Consider the following 17,459-nt stretch of genomic DNA (forward strand, 5'->3'; position numbering starts at 1 on the left):
TGAACGCGTAAAGGAAACAACTTTAAAAAAAATACAGTATTATAGCTAAGATTATCTATGACAGTTTCACTTGATTAACTTTTTTGCTTTCTTATAAAATTATTTACAAAATAAATAAAAAAACAGTTTTGTGCTTGAAATCGAACGTTTCTTTACTCTGTTTGTCAAGCGATTTTAATGCCTATTACCTACAATATAAGGTATACCAAGAATATACACATTTTTGGCTTGTAGCTTCCTCTTAAAGAAGTAGGTTAGAGAAGGCGATGCAAAATGTGATAGTATGCAGGCAATGGACTATTTGAATTTAATTTCAAAATATAGTTTCCTATAACTATTTCAAGCACAACTGCAATTCGGAAAAATGTTTTTTCTCCCCCATTCTAAGGATATCTCCGATTCTAGTACGAAATGCAAATATGGTAAAAAAAATCGATTGTATGTTAAAATGGGTGTGTGAAAACGTTATGTGAATTGAAAATGTTATGTCTCTATTGTTTATATTTCTATTGTGATTTGATTTATATCTACAACCTCTCTCCATGGCTATAAATGTGTTGATAAATGTTATGTTTTGTAATTTTTCGTTTTATATAATCTTTTGTTTTGTATAAATTTTTGAATTCATATTCCTTTCTTACAAGTTTAATTGACTTATTCCTTATTATGCTGTCTCAGTAGAGATAAATTCAAAAGGAGGAAATCTATAATTGGTTTTATTTTGGCTATATAATACTAATGCAAAAACTGAAATAAATGTAAAATTTTCGATTTTCCGAAAATTAATAAAAAATAAAAACATTTATCTACCCTTGCTGGAACTTAAGAATAACGTATTTGCTTGGCTTTTTTTTTCATCAAACCAATACAATACACGAAGACCGCTGTGGAAAAACTACGAATAATTCAAACATATCATAATTAAATATTTGAAAGCCTGTATTTTGTCACTGACAAATAATTGTTTAGAGAACGGCAGAGTATTACAATTAAATCACAAACTTGACTATAAAATTGTGAAAAATTGTTTTCTTTAATGGCTCATATTTTATCATTTGAAACGCAAATAAATAAAGTAGCACATAACTTTACTAGATATTTTCTATTCTTTTCTAATAAAAAACAATAATGCCACTAGATGGCATAGTTACTACTATTTGAGATTTGACACAGAACTGACATTTTTTCTTTTTCCCACGTGTGAAATGAAATGTTAAATTATTTTTAAAACATTGAACAGATTTCATGGAATGAATTAATTAACTATGTATGCCATTTATTTATTTAATTATTATTAAAATTTTTGAGGAAGTGATAAAATAGCTCAATTGTTAATGTATTACGGTTATTTTTAATGTATTACAGTGCGCCCTACTGTCGAATTTGGCAGCCATCTCTGGTCCGGAGCCCCAAAATACCTGAAAAAACCCCCTGACTCTGTGCAGAAACGGGCGGTCCGTTTGATAGATTCCCCAATCTTAACGAACGGACTGCAATCTTTGGAGCACAGGCGTCAGGTAGGTATGCTGTCCTTGTTCTATCGGTATTACAATGAAAGATGCTCTGAGGAACTAGCGTCATTGATCCCTTCGGCACCGGTGCGTAGTCGGGATACACGCCAAACGCGCGCCGAACATTTGTACACGGTTGACATTTGTCACATGAGAACGGGTCGCTTCTACGATTCGTTCTTAGGTTCAACAGCTTGGCTGTGGAACGAACTGCCGGCCTCTGTGTTTCCTCCCTCCTACAACTTGGGACTCTTCAAGACCCATGTTCACTCCTTCCTCTCCACAAAAAAAAAATAAATAAAACGCCGCTTGACTTCTTGAAAGCGCATATAAGTTTTCAAACGCGGTAACGGGCAGGTTAAGGAAACGCGAGGTTCTGTTGTTAACTTGAGCATTAAGAGACTTGTAAAGGTATCGTATTACCGGTTCGATACCGTTCAATTATTACGGTTAATATCCCTTACTGGAATATTAATGAAGTGAGTTATAAGTTATTTGCCAGCGCTGTGACAGAGCCAGTTAATCCCAAGTCCGCGGCAGCTGGTCCCAGCGCGTGAGGCGGATGATTAGGTACTTATTACTCTTATGAATTTCACGCACTCTCGCCGACGAAAAAAGAATTATTGAGGGTGTGATATAATTCCACATTAATTAATTTTTCATTATCTGTTTTTCTTTAGAGTTCCATGGTTACGTCTGCCTTAAAGTTTCGCGGTATGAACATGAAAACCTGTGTACGAGAGTCAACCGACAAATCTGGAATACTTATTAATTTTTCAAAATTGTGCTTACCTTCAGATTATTTTTTTTCAAACAAGGGTTTACCCTAGTAGTTAAAACTCTCGACTACTAATCTGGAGGTCACGGGCTAATTTTTTTTATTTCAATTTAATCGTAGAGCAAATATTATATTATTAATTTATGTTGTTTCTTAAATAATAAATCAAAAATAATGCATGATATTCTTGCAGCACGTCCAGAGTGGAATAAAGTCTTTGTATAGCCTTAGTGAGAGACTACCATTTAGAACTGAAACTTTGCTTGAAATGGCTTTTAGCCGTGCTTGGTGACCATATCTGAATTCCCAGGTACTTGCTTACCTTAATTTTCTCCATCTCATTCCCTTCCCCACTACCTTCAGCTTCACTACATACACTAACACATTGAAGTTGCCATAGTTTCGCTAGCTACAAAAGGTTGGGAGCAGTTGGGAGTTAACATTTGTGAAATAGTTTTGATGACCAATTTTTTTAACCGTCCTGCTACCGACTCCACAACTCAGCAATCCAAGACTCTCTCCGATACCAATCAAGATTAATCTTAACAAATAGGAGGCCATTTATAACCCCATTCCAAATAATGCCGGATTAAGCCATCAAAACTAAATTTTCCCAAGCGCCCGTGAGTAATGGCCGCCGGAATATTCCGTGATTTACGTTTACCTAACTCTAATCGTTGCTTGTTATTATTATTATTTGTGCGGGGGAAAGTAAATCAAAATATATTGCCAATATTTCCATATTATAAAATAGTACCGCCCGTAAACCATATTCATTAGTTATTCTTTATGATGTTACGTGCCTACTGTGATTTACTTCTTACACCCAATCGATATAATTTATTTGTTTATACACGTGTTTTAGGGAACAAAGGAATTTTGATTTAGAATTTTTAAGGTCGTGTTTTTTCACAGAAATTTAAAACTTTAAACCTAATTTTGTGAAAGTTCTGTTATTATTTGACTATGGGACAGTTGTTTCTGACTGAACAAAAAAAAAACAGAACAGGAATAAAACTTATTGGAATAAAATTTCATGGAAGGAAAATCCTATGTCAGAAGACATTTTTTAATTTTTTTATTATGTAGTACTTTTATTACATATTTAACGTAAAATAAATTTTCGGTGTACATTTTTGTGCAATATTATTATTTTGCAATGAAAGCTGGGGTAAAAACAAATACAAAAATGAAAAATATAATTATCAACTAAGGAAGTAATCAACTTATGACGGTCTCCGTGGGCGAGGGTTAAGGTTCTCGACTAGGAACTGGAGGTCTCGGGATCAAATCCCGACGTGCGCAGTTAAATTTTATTAAAAATAAATAAAATACTTTTTGTTTTAAAACCACGAGTTTTTAATAATTTTTAGAACCGATCGATTTCGCTTTACTCAATCATCTTCAGGGTACAAATTGTTACCAGACAAGAAGTAAAAAGTGTGAGCTTATATATAAGAAAAAATTTGAGCGAGACAACATGATATAAATATAACAAACACAGAGAGTACACAAGTACAAAAGACATGGGAAAAACCGAAAGACAATTATGTAGACTAATGGATTATAATAATACATAATATGTAATAATATAATATGTAATCCATATTATGGAGAAACAAAGCATCAACTGACATGGTGATAAGGAGAACTTGGACATTTTTAATGGTTTATAGGAAACAAACTTAATATTAGACTACTTGATATATCTAATTGATCATTAAGAATAGGACTTTTGGTTTTTACAGCTTTTTTTATTTCCAGTGCTTCTAGATTATAGAGTCTGTTACCGTGCCCGTTTGCATGTAAAATATTAGTGCCTGTGTTATGACAGAAGAAAGTATGATCTTTACTAATCAGATGATTGGCAAATTCAGAAAAACCGTTATTATTGAGACAACGAAGATGCTCTTTAATCCTAATATTAAATTTTCCTAAATTTTTTTTTATATATAAGCTCACACCTTTTACTTCTTGTCTAATAGTAATTTGTACCCTGAAGATGCTTGAGTAAAGCGAAACCGGTCGGTTCTAAAAATTATTAAAAACTCGTGGTTTTAAAAAAATATAAATTATTTTATTAAATATGTCAAACCACAAAATGATTGCTTTCTACAGTAAATTTTATTAGATTATTCTCTGTTCTTTCACAATTTACTCATTACAAATGAAATATATTATATTCGCGACATGTTGCAGAGTGAAGATACTCTCAGTATCGCCCTCGTTTAAGACAACCATTCAGAATTTAAACGTTGCTTCAAATGGCTTTGGCTGTGTTTGGTTACCAGATCTGAATAGCCAGATACTCTCTCACCTTCCTCTTTCCCATCTTTTTACCACCACCTTCATCATGACATCATACCTCGGTTATGGATGCCATAATCTCACTGGTTCCAGACGGTTGGGATCAGTTGAAACTATTGTGCAGTTTCACATATAAAAAAAAAATGAATACATCACGGAAACGAGAAACATGAACAACAAAAGGATGTAAAATATATATACTTAGTATTTTATAGATATTACATAGTGGATATATGCATGACATTTTAATGAAATAAACAGTCGGGGACATCTCCGGATACATGGCACAATCAAGTGTTTCAAATAATTAGTTCGAGTACTTTGAAAGAAATATTTGAATGAGACGTATGTATGAATATGGATGAAGCAAGTATCGTGTGCAAAGACAGATTTATGTGGTATTATTATGACATTAACAAATAAATAAAAATATCACAACACCATACTCGTATGAACATAGATAAACAGCACACACGGAGAAAAATTACTATTTCTATTATATATTTATTAAAAACCTCTAAAATTAATTCCGCTAAAAAATGGTTTGAAACCTGTTAATTCCGGTTTGAATTAACAGGAGTCCTGATAAACTTTTAGTAAATAACACGTGTTCATGAAAATTTTAATATTTAAAAAATTTTATTCGAAATTTCTTTGTATTGTCATGAGATATTAGATATTTTTCCAACGCACTTACAAGGCGAAATTAATCAATTTACTGTCATTGTGTTTTTTTTACATTAGCTATACACAGGAGGCCTTGAGGAAAATAATTTCCCTCAGAAACTAACCTGTGTCCTTTGGGGATGCTTTGTAGAGGGTCTTTTTAGAGAAACGGAGAGGAAAAAGGTATGAGGGGTCAATGTGTACATGAATGACTTACGTATGGATTCATCAGGGATCAATAAAATCAAATGATGGGTCGAGAGAGTCCGGCTGGAGAGGTCAAAACGTCTCCTTCAACGAGTCACATGAACGAGAAACATGAACAACAAAAGGATGTAAAATATATACATAGTATTTTATAGATATTAAATAGTGGACATATGCATGATATTTTAATGAAATGAACAGTCGGAGACATCTCCGGATATGTGGCATGGCACAATCAAGTGTTTCAAATAATTAGTTCGAGTACTTTCACGGGAATTTAACAGGAATATTTGAATGAGACGAATGTATGAATATGGACGAAGCAAGTTTCGTGTGCAAAGACAGATTTATGTGGTATTATTATGACATTAACAAATAAATAAAAATACCACATCACCATACTCGTATGAACATAGATAAACAGCACACACGGAGATTAATTACTATTTCTAATTTCTTAAGAACCTCTTCAAATTTTTGGTAATCCCGCTAAAAATGGTTTTAAACCTGTTGATTCCGGTTTTAATTAACATATTTCCTGATAAACTTTTAGTAAATAACACGTGTTCGTGAAAATTTTAATATTTTGGCGTTTCTTTGTATTGTCATGATATATTATATATCTTTCCAACGCACACAAGGTTAAATTAATCAATTTACTGTCATTGTGGTTTTTTTTACATTAGCTATACACAAGAGTCCTTGAGGAAAATAATTTCCCTCACAAACTAACCTGTGTCCTTTGGGGATGCTGTGTGGAGGGTATTTTTAGTGAAACGGAGAGGAAAAAGGTATGAGGGGTCAATGTGTCCATGAATGACTTACTTATGGATTCATTAGGGATCAAAATGATGGGTCGAGAAAGTCCGGCTGGAGAGTTCAAAACGTCTCCTTCAACCAGTCTCTCCCGATCCGGCCCGCCACGCAGTAGGTGGGTAAATGCATCCGCAGCCAAGACCTAGACAAACCTCACTCCTTGAACCCGGGCACTCCTGCTAAGTCACTAAACATAGCGAACCACTTGGGGTGACCTATGGCAGAGGTGTTGGTTATCCAATAAATGGCTCTTGGGGCGGCGGTACCTATACCCGCCTATTTTTGCCACATTGAAACAACTGATAAAAACGATTTCTTAACTCCTGCTAGGGCAGGTTTAGTTATTATTTGTATAACGTTAAACTATTTATTAATATTTTCGGTAAGACCGATTTGATTAGAAAACCAATTGTGTTTTATGTTGGCAGATTTGTCTTAATTGCTCTATAATTACGTAAATATTATTTATGTCAATAGCCATTGGTTAACCAGGTTAACATTAACCTAAAGGTGTTTGGTAAATCCCTGAATTGGAATTTTTATTGGAATTATATTGTTTTTGAAAATGATAAGTAGCAGAGAATCGATCTTTTTTTCTTCGAATATTTATTCGGATTATGTTTGGGTTTGTTTTTTTGTGTATCTCTAATGTTTTTTGCAGTAAATATAAAAAAAAATTATAATATTTAAAGGCTTAGTAAGGATCGTTGTTGTCAAGCGGGACGTATTTTTTTCTCTCTAAGAGGCGGGCTGCGAATTAACGCTAATAATATGATATTTGAATATCAGCTGCCACGATAATAAAATCTTAAAAATTCTCACAGAACTTAATTTTTTAGTTAGTTATTTATTAAGTTAAAAGAAAAACATATTTCGCTTTGTTAACTTAAGTGTACATTGATTAAAACAAAAATAATATATATATTAATAATTATGGTTTACTACCTAAGCAACATATTTTTCTTAAGTAAGAGCATTTTGGTTTTGCTCATTGATTTTGAGGGCTAACAGTTTTTTTCTTAAATATATTTATTCTATTTACGGTTGTCAGGCTATCAGGAAGGAGATTATATATGTGTACACCCTCATGGCCTATGATTCTTTTACCACACTCTGTCTTTGCTGAATTTGTGTATAATTTATTATGTTGTCTTGTGTGGTGGTCATGTACTTGTGATGTTTTCATAAATGAAGTATTTGTGTGTATGAGGCCATTTTGGATTTTGTGAATTAATAGGCATATGTTGTATTTGTACAGTTTTCTAATTTTAAGTAAGTTAGTTTCTTAGTATACTCTTTTGGTGGGGGTATCTGGTCTATAGTTAAAAAGTTTTGTTTATAACTTTATTTTGTATTATTTGAATTTCGTTTAGATATGTGATGTTTGTGTTTCCCCATATTTCTATGAGATAATTTAGATGGGATTGAATTAAACTAAAGTATAATCCCCTCTTTACTTGTATTGGTAGAAGATGGGCTATTCTACCAAATACATAATAATAACTATTTGGAATTTTATGTACTTAATTTAAAATTAAAATTAAAACCATACCGCCGCCCCGGGAACCGGATTAACACCTCTGATGTAGGTCACCCCAAGTGCTTCAATACGTTTGGTGATTCAGCAGGGGTGCCCGGGTTCATCGGAGGAGGTGTGTTCAGGATGTGCCTGCCAACCTACTAAACTTTTACCTTCCTAAAACTTCCTATCCTTCCTTCCTTAAAAAATAACCTTCTCAAAGCATCCCAAATATATATTCCAAGCTATGAACTGTTTAAATACATCTCGCAACATTCAAACAGAGAAACTCGCTCTTGTGCGCATTGTATCGCGCGGTTTTCGTAAAAAATAGTAAAGCACGCTTTTGAAAAAATAATTAAAATAACTGGTGCTTCCAACCGAACAGTGCTGGACAAAGGCAAATAGACTGCTATTTTAAAAACATGTTGTGAATGTGTTTAGTTTGGTTCCTAGTTGACTTCAATTCCTTTATTTTATTTTTTTATTGATATATTAGAAATATATATTTTTAAAATACGATTTGTTAATGTGAGCCTTAATGGGTTTACCCGTTCCGAAGCCGTCATTTCACATTTTTATGTGTCAAATTTTGTATCTAAATAAAAATGTACTGTATTGAAATTATGTTAATTGAACTTGATTATTTCTGCTATATCAATAATATTGTTACATTTATTATATTTATTATATTTTAGATCAAGTTATTATTATTATATAACTAATACTACCTTACTTTATAATTTACCAAAAACATAGAAACTTAATCAGAAACAGTCTAATTACGTCCTGTGACAGAAAAAAATATCTTGTAAAATCAATAGATTAGTCAACCATCCGAATATCCACGAAATCAAAGATCTGTATTTTTTCTATTTTACTCATCGTGTTTTAATTTCCTGTTCATATATTTGATGCGTAAAAAAGCAGTAGATATTATTTTTATTATTAGTAGTATTATTTTTTTATATAAACATGAGCAATGGAGGCATCAGAAACACGATAAAGTACCAATCTAATCACAATATTACGAGAAACTGTGGAATATACGAATACTTACAAAGTCAATTATCTCCGAACAAGATTTTCCGGCTTAAGCTGTCAGCAGTAAGCCAATGAAAAGTAAGATCTGTTGTACTTTTATATATTTCGCGTTTGCATTGGGCGTAAAAGACCCAATTCAAGGGCACGTACGAAATCGCCTAGTGAACTGTGCGGCCCTGGAGCAACGGGGGGGAGGGACGGGTGTAATATAAAATGTGGTGTAAAAAGAACCTTTTTAACTCGACTTAAACGCATCCCTCCACGGCTTGCGGGGTTTTGCATGAATAAAAGATGTCTTCTTTATGAATTTCTCCCGCTCGAGTGCCGTGCCGTGATCCCGTCAGACCGAATAAATTCTGGGTTTACCTCGGCACGACCGGGACCCCATCCACCGTCCACTTCCCGCTTCTTCTCACATCGTATAACCGTTTCTTCTCTCACTGATTCTCCTAGAAGCGTCTCTTTTATCAAGCTTTCTTCTCTCGGGATCTCTTCACACCATAACTATTCCCGCTGTTTCTCTTTCCTCTAGCAGATGTGTATAGTGTATCTAGCCTGTGAACGAGATCCCGCTACAAGTTCCCCGCAGTACTATCACTAAGCTTCGAATAGAGTCGGTACGTATGGTTGTACCGCTACGATTGCCGGGGTTAAGTTTTTATATTGTGGCGATAGTCGCCCGATAATGTTCACCCAAATTTATTGAGAAGAAATTCTTAGAAACGGGCATCTGATCTTTCCAAAACGAAAGACGAATAAGAGCGGACTTGTAACGCATTAACTTAGAGTAGGCATACATTGTGATTTTTTATAATGCAATGCAATGCACTCTGGAACGTAACGCAAATATCCTATATATATATTTTTATTGAGTATTTTGTGAAAGAATACAAATAGATCATATAAATCAGTGGCTGAATTAAGATCGCGTATGGGTCCCACCCAGGCGTAGTGTGTTCAATTCCTCGGCTGGCTAAGTCTTCCATCACAACACAAGCAACATTTTCCGCTTACTTTGGTGGTAGTAAGAGATTTTCAAATATATTCAGGTTATTCGTAACCCAGGAATGTTGGTCTTACTTAAAAAAAAAAAAAAAATTACTTGCGTAAGCCGGGAATTGAACCCGCGACCTCCAGCCTCCAAGTCGATGTTTTTACCCCTCGACCACGGGGCCGTCAATTTTGCTTAAGAGAAATAGCTGGACGTCCTTTTACACACAAAACTTAATTTTGGATTTGAGACCAAATTCCCCAAACTATATATTTTTAAAAAAATTAAAGAAGTAGGTATAGATAGTGTAGGTTTGTCTCCAGGTATTTGTGTTAGGGTTTTACAAATATTTCGGAGTAACGGATGACTTAGAAAACCCGGCCGCAGCGCAATAAATAATAATAAATTTTTAAAAATAATAATCTTATTCAACCTACTTTGTCAATATAATGAAATATAAAATTAAAAATAATTCTTTTTTTTTCGGCTGAAATTTTAATTTATATACGAGAAATTAGTGTTTGAACATAAATCGGCCGTTAATAATTTAAATTTAAGTCCAAAGAAATGCTTTTTAAACACTTATTATTTTTTTATATCAGATTAAAGCATTATAACGTTTTTAAGCAATTATCTTTAACTCATAAATAACGGCATAAGTTGCTTCTACAAATCAAAGTAAATAAAACGGTTCGTAGGTACTAAATATTAAATATACCAATATTTTGATCTTTCAAAAATTCAGATTGATTGAGTATTTTAGCCTCAAATCTAAAATTATGATTTGCATGAAAAATAACGCACTGAGGCATACATTCAAATTGTACATCCTTAAGTGGAAGCTACAAGCCAAAAATGTGTATATTCTTGGTAAACCTTATATTGTAGGTAATAGGCACTAAAATCGCTTGACGAACGGAGTCTAGAAACGTTCGATTTCAAGCACAAAACTGGTTTTTAATTATTTTGTAAATAATTTTATAAGAAAGCAAAAAAGTTAATCAACTGAAACTGTCAAAAATAATCTTAACTATAATAGTGTATTCAAAAAAAAATGTTTTCTTTACGCGGTCATACATTTCAATTGAAAAAATATTTTTTTAGTAGTTTATATTTATATTTTTTATTGATAAATTGTATTCTACTCAAGCGAAACAATAGAAAAACCTTCAATTTATCTAAATCACATTTTTTTGGTATTCATAATGTACACCAATTCGTTATAAAGATTAATGAATATAGTGATTTAGCATTAAACTTCGGCGTACATTTATACTATACATCTATTCAAGAGGTATCCGTGGTTGGAATACGGAAGTGGAAAATCTTATTAAAAAGATTGAAATGTGAGATCTGAAGATCAAAACAGGCTTCTCATTAGCAAGTAAAATATTCATTAAATCTTCAGTACACCGGGGTAATATACTTACTTTCCTATGTAAATTACAAAGTTTGTGCATAAGAAAACGCAGTCCTCTCTTAACTTCTTCCCGGCGAGGCTTCCTTTGGAAAATACAGGAGCTGAAACACCATACGAACGACGTGTCTAACGTCTAACCTCTTCGCCAAACTTTTCCCTACTGTCTAAAATATAATAACTTTTGTTTCACTTTAAGTTCAGTTCATAAAGCCAGAAAACTCGCGGATGATCTCTCTTTATTTTTTCCAACCCGTGATACTCACTTTTTTACTACAGTTTCAAGTGTTTTACTAGAAAAAGTTAGTTTATTCACTTATCCGCTGAAAAGAGTTTAATCGATGAGTTCTAAAGCTTGAGGTTTCATTATAATCTTTCGAAAAGAAGAAGAAGATGGTTTGAAAGGGAGATATATAAATATGAATGATAGAGAAACTAAAATATTAGCACGCTAATATTTAAAAAAAAACGATCATAATGAATTAACTTAAGCCACGAATATTTAGTGAAACATTACTTGTTTTAATAGAAACAGATGTGTTTTTATTAATTTGATGAGGACATTTCGTATAAATGCTTTTTGAACCCTGTATGTTTATTTAATTATATCATTACCGTCTTTCAGCTTTTATAAATGATGCTTATGGTATAATACATGAATAACACGAAAACAAAATTACTTAAGTAATAAAGAACCCTTATGAGCGTGTAAAACAGCAAAGCATAGTAAATAGAAGTTAAGAACATGCGTAAAAAACAAAGCAAACTGAGATTCTGTTTAAGGAATACAATATTGAAATGCCAAAAATGCTTATGTATAAAAACAAACTTTTGTAACTAAGTTAGATAGATGAGGTACACAGTAAATGCGTATGGGTTGTATAATAAGACAAGTATATTTCAAGTTGAAGAGATGCCTAAATGCGAATGATGTAAGTAATAAACAGCTCTTATGATAATGTAAAACAGCAGAAAATAGAATATTTAAGAACATATATAATTAACAAAGCAAACAGTGATCCTGTAATTAATACAATATTTTAAAGATGAGAAATATATAAATATATTAAATATGTAACTGATTATTAATAAACAGAGTTCCAACATTGCCTGGAGATTTCATAATATTACTTACCACTTAAATTTGAAATTTGAGCCTTCATTTATAGGCATAATAGTATCACTTTATAAATAATATATTTCATATAGTATTTGCTTTAATGTTTTAATCAGTTAAACATTTGTTATCATTGGTTAGGGTATGATTTTTTCTCAATCTACTAAACTTTGATTTATGGATTCGGTTCACAAAATCTTAAATGGCGTAACTAACAAATGTTGGCAGTATTTTAAAGGAATTCGACAGCAAAAGCGACATAAAATACAATAACAATTGTTTTCAATAACATTTTTTTAAATTATGTAGATATATCTAGATGGCCTATTCAGTATCACCATAGGGGTTTTAAATGATGTATGTCTAGATGGCCTATTCAGAATCATCATAGGGGTTTTAAATTATGTATGTCTAGATAGCCTATTCAGTATCGCCGTAGGGGTTTTAAATTATGTATGTCTAGATGGCCTATTCAGTATCACCAAAGGGGTTTTAAATGATGTATGTCTAGATGGCCTATTCAATATCGCCGTAGGGGTTTTAAATGATGTAGTCGTTATCTAGGTTGCCTATTCATTATCACCGTAGGGGTTTTAAATTATGTATGTCTAGATTGCCTATTCAGCATCACCATAGGAGTTTTAAATTACGTATTTCTAGATTGCCTATTCAATCACCATAGGTTTAGGGGTTTCAAATTCAAATATCTTGCTTGATTGAAAGAAAATTGTTTTAATTTTTTGGTATGTCTGAATTAGTAAGGCCTATAATTGTAATATTTAATCATTGAAGACAATTTTAAAAACTCTCAAACAAAAAATGTGATACAAAAAATCTTCGGTTGCATCGAAGAATTGAATCCCCTTCGGTCATATTTAACTGTAACATACATATATTGTCTAAGAGCCACCAATATTATCTTCAAATTTCTTGGCACATATTTTTATTGTCTGCAATCTTTATTTATGACAACAAGATTCTGTATGGTGTCTTGGATAAATTTTAATCTTAATTTGCGACATCTATTGACGTTTTCACAAGACTGGGATGATTGTTTTTATTGCTTAATGAGTTGAACCTAAAATTGTAATATTTAATCTTTTAATACGGTATTAACGACTCTAAAACGAAAGATTTGAAACCAAAAATCATAAAAATGTTTGGTCGCATCTAGGAATTGATCCCAAGATCTCAGCCTTGTCAGGGCTTTGCTCTGAAAATTATTTTGATTATAATTTTCAGTGAACCGAATAGTTTTCAAACTTTGTTTCTTTTTATCGGTAATTCTACAAGGGGAACAAATAATAATACAATAATTATGTATAATTTGAAGCAACCAATGGTGGCTTTATAAAATTTTTTGTTTATTGTAGTAATTTTGAAGCACTATTTTGTATTCATGGTGGCAACAATTCAATGTGATAAAACGAAAATGTAGTTTGACATAGCGAAGCAGCGAAACATTTTGATGAAATTTTGTCATATTACGAGTTTTGCATACATCAATACTCTGGGGACACTATTATTGATGTGGTTGTTTTATTCGAACTTTGCTCTTTGTGAATAATACGTAAACGCTTTAACAATATCTAATTTGGATGCAGTTTGCCGCTGCACACGCTTGTGTTTTGCTGCAGCGGTTTGTAATAATTGTAATTTATTAACAAGATTACAAATACATGCAACGTTGTTTGGCCACCAAAGTATTATGCATTTTCCACTAATTGCTATTTTTTAGATAATAGCTCGTTATATAAGGAATATTTCGTGTTGGCCAAATAAATAATCAAGTCAATAACCGACAAGCTATTTCCTCACAGGCTGAGGTGATGGAACGGTTCACAAATCTGTAGAAGTCCAAATTACACGCTCCATAACGTAAAAAAAGTACCTCACAAGTACGTAACGAAGATAATAAAAGAGTTTTTTTGTAAAATAATCATAATTTCAACGGTTATGAAAAAAATTTAAATGATCGTGAAATCTGGTTACATACGAGGAAATCATTAAATAGATTCTTGCTTGTGTAGTGATGTACTGGATTGATCAAAAGAATAATTATTATATGTACATAATGAGGAACAGCAGTTTATTTTTTTATCAATAATAACCTTCTAAAATAAATACATGATTTTATTGTTATAAGTCTTAATAATCTCCCAATATCGCCCTAAATCTATAGATGTGACCTGTCACCTGTCACATCCATAGATTTAGGGTAACCATTCTCAGAAAGTCATTTTTTTTTTCAATCGGCGCTCTGTTTTGTATCGGAATCGAGACGTTTTTTACTCTTAAGATTACTGTGATTTATGGTAATAAAGTTGAGTATATAAGCGATAGATGGCGCTAGTCATAAAGCTTACTACAAAGTCTGACAGATGTCGCTATAGTGTAACAATTACTTGTGAGATGAGATTGACAGGGAACAAGCTTCTCAAATCAGAGAATTACCAACCCTCGGGTAATGAAAAGTGCAGTTAAATCCAGACCTATTAATTGTAACGTAAATAAACACAATTATATGAAAGAACCTTTTAATTTTTAACAAAGAGTTCCCAACACTTAAATCTGCAAAGTAAGGCAGATATAACAATTACAAAGAACACTAGGTAAGATGTTAGCATCTCGTCACTAATGTTATCGTTTTGAATCAAAGTGCAAAAATGCATCCATGATAGCATCTGATTGACAAATCACCGGTGTTTATTTAAAAAGGTATTTACCTGTATTAAAACATTTTCATCGGTTTAAATGCGAATGTGAACCAAAGTTGCCAATGCTATGTTCTAAAACATCCACAGAAGATGAAGAGATTTTAGAATTCCCCACAAATTCGATTACCTCCAAAATGAGACAAAAATTATTGACATTTGGATTTGTTTTTTATTATCTAGTCATTTTCGGATTTCGTCTTTGGTTCAGGCTTTATAAATAGATTTATTATTTTAAATTTGCCGAGAACTTAAACGAAATATAGCGCGTTCTCTCAATTTTATTTATTTTTTTTTTTTTTAAAGAAAGACAAACATTCCCAGGTTACGAATAACCCAACAATGTTTGAAAATCTCCTACTACCACCACAGAAAGCCGAAAATGTTGCTTGTGTTGTGATGGAGGACTTAGCCAGCCGAGGAATCGAACACGCGACGCTCGGGTGAGACCCAAGCGCTATGCCCACTCAACCACTGACCGGTCATTTATATAAAAAAAATATTTTCAATATGGTTGGATAATCAATAAATGCCCAGAATCCCCGCACTTTCTTCACAAAAAGGTTCTCACCGCAAAAAACCCAATTCTTGAATATCTTAGAGATTCCCCGAAATTCGAGGAATTTTCCACGAATCGGCACCCTGGTGTTGAATTTGTACACCATAGATATATTACTCACGTAGACTGGTTGTGATGATGAAACGTTTTGCAATGAAAACAAAATTTACCTAAGTTACAATAAATGTAAACAAATAAGTTTTACTAAAAATCAAAACGCTATCAAACACAATTATTGTATTGGTAATTATTTACTCGAGCGCGTTTACTGTATAAGAGATCTAGGCGTACTTTTTGATTCCAAACTCCACTTCGATGCGCACATAGATAATATTGTGAATAAAGCTTACAGCATGCTAGGATTTGTCATCAGAAACAGCCGTGAATTTCGAAAACCTGAAACATATCTTCTTCTTTACCACACTCTGGTCCGTTCTCAACTTGAATACTGCACCTCCATATGGAATCCACTTTACGATATCTATAAAGAAAATATTGAAAGTATTCAAAAGAAATTTCTGCGATGCCTCAATTACAGAATGAGCGCACCCAAACGCGGGTACATAAATATGCTCTCGAGTTATAACGTCTCCACTCTATCTAACCGGCGAACATACCTTGATCTCATGACTCGGTATAAAATCTGTAACAACATTATTGACTGTCCCGACTTACTGAAATTGATAAACTTCAAAGTACCACCCAGAGTAACAAGGCTTAACGACTTATTCCACATTAGCAGGACGCGTACAAATGCTGGTGTCAGGGATCCAATCAGAAGAATGTGCGAATCACTTAGTCAGAATCAAAACCTCAAGGACTCTGACTTATTTTTTGATACACGCACTACTTTTAGTAGAAAAATGAAGACTGTTTTCCTACAAAGTTCAAAGTAAACAACTTAGACATACTTCGTTTAAATATATTTATATTTTTTTTAATTTCTGTTTAACATTGTTTATCTATTTATATATATTTTTTTTTTGTTTTACCCTCTAATTTTTTTTAAAAATAATTTGTAAATTCTTAAAAGGATATTGCGCATTTCTTTCATATCTCTATTTGTAAAATAATATTCTTATGCATATATTTTTCCCATATTTATAAGTGAAAATATTTGTAAATGTTTTTAGCTGCTGTTTAAGTTAATTCGTGAGAAATAGTTTGGATGCAGGTGAATTCTCTAATTGATGTTTCGTATATATTTTTGTCAATTGATATCTGTATCTGTTTTTTCTCCTAAAAAAAAAAAAAAAAAAATATATATAAGCTAATTTAGTCGTACCATCAAAACGGTGTATTTTAATGAAATAAACAAAATAGATAGACGATGCTACACACCCAGTATCTTTGGATATTTGCGGGGTAAAGAGACGAGTGCGGGGGGCGTTCTAAACTAGTTCGAAAAACTTATTGAAAATTTTGATACTATCGGTGTGAAAATTTTCCTCTTTTTAAAATGATGTGAATGTACCTAACTGTAAAATAAAGAATTTCTTAAAGCCGAACAGTAACTTATGAAATTATTGGAAATATCAAATAACGAAAAAGAAAAGAGTACTTAAAAGAGGGTTTTTCTTTGTGAAGGTAACCTACATACCGACGTAAATACATTATCTTAGAATGTAAGTTTTTAATAGAATTCAAGAATGTCTAATCACATGCCAAAGGTCTCTAAGTTTTCATCTCGTGTGTCGATAACATGTTTGCTACGTTGCCGACCCATCTCGGATGGGTAAGACATTTGGTCTGAGAACATATTTAGTGGAAATTTGGCGGTTAAAGTCTCAGCTGGAACTTCATGCGGAAACGA

Source organism: Hesperophylax consimilis, chromosome 7 (assembly GCF_061612785.1).
Source record: "Hesperophylax consimilis isolate HC1 chromosome 7, BYU_Hcon_1.0, whole genome shotgun sequence".
Classification (NCBI taxonomy): domain Eukaryota; kingdom Metazoa; phylum Arthropoda; class Insecta; order Trichoptera; family Limnephilidae; genus Hesperophylax; species Hesperophylax consimilis.